This window comes from Triticum aestivum, chromosome 6B (genome assembly GCF_018294505.1).
Source record: "Triticum aestivum cultivar Chinese Spring chromosome 6B, IWGSC CS RefSeq v2.1, whole genome shotgun sequence".
NCBI lineage: Eukaryota > Viridiplantae > Streptophyta > Magnoliopsida > Poales > Poaceae > Triticum > Triticum aestivum.
In genome coordinates this window covers 57,575,916-57,579,361 of record NC_057810.1, presented here as the reverse complement: position 1 = coordinate 57,579,361, position 3,446 = coordinate 57,575,916, and positions in this window count along the sequence as shown.

Sequence of the window (3,446 nt, the reverse complement as noted above, 5' to 3'; positions counted from 1 at the left end):
GTAGAGTTTTTTTTTCCTCAAAAAAAAGGTAGAGTATTTTTAGGGTTGGTAGAGTTTTTTTTTCCTCAGAAAAAAAGGTAGAGTTTTTTTAGGGTCGGTAGAGTTTTATTTTTCCTCAAAAAAGGTAGAGTTTTTTAGGGTCGGTAGAGTTTATTTTTGGGCGGTAATCCTCGATTATGTTCAAGTTTACTCATATATTTTTCTATTTTAGATTTTTCCATTTGTTTTTTCTTGTTTTTCATATATTTTTTAACTCTTAATGATATAAAAAAATGTTCCACAAACTAAAAACCGTTCTGTATGTTTTTACGGAGGATCAAGCTCACTAAATTTTACAACATTTCTTTAAATGCATAAATATTTTTGGGGTGTATACAGGTTCAGGCCCTCTATGATTGAGGTAAGAGCCTACTTTCTATTTGTTGTTGTTGTTGCTCTCTTCTGTGTAGAAAGATTATAGAATGTTCGAACCCCCAATCAAGTGCTCTAGGATGGCTTATATAGAGTGCGTCAACGCTCGTCATAAATACCAAGTATAACGGCGTAATGAACACATGTTGTTTAGTGTCTATACATAGTAGTAATGGACGTACTAAACATCTAGGGCGTGTTTGGTTGTCATATGAGATTAAGCCTGCATAGCATACACTTACACACGATCACAGCAACCACACGAACACCACAACACTGCAATGACGACGAACTGCACGATGATGATGAAGTTACTCATCTCAAAGTGTGGCGCCGCCTTGCCAACTTCAACCTGTTGGAAGACTACCGTTGCTGGCTCAACCAGAGGACCGAGTCCCAGTAGTGCATGCACCGGGCGTGCCCTCTTTTCCTGCTGCACGATGTGCATGCCCTCCTATATAGGTGGATTGTTACCAGCCTCTGTACCTGTATATGAACCCCTTCGTGGGCATCAATGAGAATTATCAGTGTATTCATTCTCCATCTTGGTAATCAGAGCTCTCCTTCATGTCCCTGTCTCTCATGGATACCGGCGACGCCTCAGGCGGCCTTTCGAGCGGCAACCTGACGGGCACCACGCCTCCCGCTCCTGCTCCTGTCCTCCACTCCTCTAGCCTCTCCACCCCCGTCCTCACCGCTCCGCCCGCAACCGCCCCTAGTACCATGAGCCTGGTGCCTCTGCCATCGCCTCCCACCCTCCCTGACATAGCGTCGTCCTCTGCCGCCACCACCCCCTCCATCCACACCCTCAAAAACATCCACAACCTCATCCCTTTCAAGCTGGACGTCCAAACCGGCAGCTACTCAAAGTGGCGTGAACTCTGGCGCTGCGTCCTCATCATGTACTCCGTCGAGAGCCATGTCGACCACTACTCCGACCCACTGCGCCAGACTCCGGCGTGGCGTCACACCGGTCTGACGCCTCTCCTCCTGCTCTATTCCACCATCGCCGATGGCCTGTACGAGGTCATCCGTGGTGCCGGCAACACCGCACATCGCGTCTGGAGCTAGCTCCACGAGTTCTTCCTCACCAACCAACTTGCCCAGGCCGTGCACCTCGGCGCGGAATTACGCGCCCTCACCCAGGGGGATCTCCGCATCGCCGAATACTGCGGGCGCCTCAAAGCGCTTGCGGACGCCCTGGCTGACGTCGCCGAGCCCGTCACTGACCGTACCCTGACACTGCAGCTTCTCCGCGGGCTCTCGCGCCGGTACCAGGTTATTGCCACTATCCTCCCGATGTAGACTCCTTTCCCGTCCTTCAATCAGGCCCGCTCCCGTCTTCTTCTGGAGGAAATCACCCAAGATGCCCGCGATCGCTCTGACAGATCCACCACTCTCGCCATCGGGCATGGCGGCCATGGCGGCGGCCACGGAGGTGGTGGCGGCGGGCCTGGCGGCGGAGGCTCTGGCGGCTCCGGCGGCCCTCCTCACTCCTCTGGTGACCGCGGCAAGGCCCCCATGGAGCGCGGTAACAGCAGCACCGGTGACCGCGGCCGTGGGTACAACGGCGGGCGTGGGCATGGCCGCGGGCGCAGGCGCGACTACAACGGCGGGCGCGGCCCGCCTGCTCCCCTTTCCGGCGGCTCCACTCCATGGATGGGCTACTTCGCGCCATGGGGGACGCCCTTCCCGCCGCCGCGTGCCCCCTGGGTTCCCCCCAATGCAGCCGGGGTCCTTGGGCCTCTCCCCGGCGCTACCCAGCACGCCTACCCCGCGATGTACGCTGGGCCCAGCGCACCATCCCCGCCCTCCTGGGATCCGACGGCGCTCTACTCCGCCATGCATCAGTTGTCTCTCCAGCAGACCGGCAACGGCAACTGGATCTTTGACTCTGGTGCCTCCTCGCACGTCACTGTTAATGCAGGTAACCTCGCCACGTCTCGTCCTTTCTCCAAACAGCATGCTCCCATCATCGTTGTCGACGGCACTCGCCTGCCTGTAGTTGCTACTGGCACCGCCTCCATCCCCACCTCCTCTCGCCCTTTGCTGCTTCATAACGTCCTTGTCGCACCTGATATTGTCCAAAACCCGCTTTCTGTACGTCAACTATCCACTGATAACAATGTATTTGTTGAGTTTGACCCCGTCGGCTTTTCAGTGAAGGACCTAGCTGTTGGAAATATGCAGGGGATGGAAAAGACCATTCCTGAGGTATATTCAGTGCTGAAATCAGCGGAGGTAGAGATCAAGAAAGAACATAAAGTGTTGATGGTGAATAAAACCACTAGTTTCAAGAAAGGCAAGGGTAAGAAGAACTTCAAGAAGGACGGCAAGGGAGTTGCCGCACCCGGTAAACCAGTTGCCGGGAAGAAGCCAAAGAATGGACCCAAACCTGAGACTGAGTGCTTTTATTGCAAGGGAAAGGGACACTGGAAGCGGAACTGCCCCAAATACTTAGCGGACAAGAAGGCCGGCAACACTAAAGGTATATGTGATATACATGTAATTGATGTGTACCTTACCAGTACTCGTAGTAGCTCCTGGGTATTTGATACCGGTGCGGTTGCTCATATTTGTAACTCAAAGCAGGAGCTGCGGAATAAGCGGAGACTGGCGAAGGACGAGGTGATGATGCGCGTCGGGAATGGTTCCAAGGTCGATGTGATCGCCGTCGGCACACTACCTCTACATTTACCTACGGGATTAGTTTTAAACCTCAATAATTGTTATTTAGTGCCATCTTTGAGCATGAACATTGTATCTCGATCTCGTTTAATACGAGATGGCTACTCATTTAAATCTGAGAATAATGGTAGTTCTATTTATATGAGAGATATGTTTTATGGTCATGCCCCGCTGGTCAATGGTTTATTCTTGATGAATCTCGAACGTGATGTTACACATATTCATAGTGTGAATACCAAAAGATGTAAGGTTTATAACGATAGTCCCACATACTTGTGGCACTGCCGCCTTGGTCACATTGGTGTCAAGCGCATGAAGAAGCTCCATGCTGATGGACTTTTAGAGTC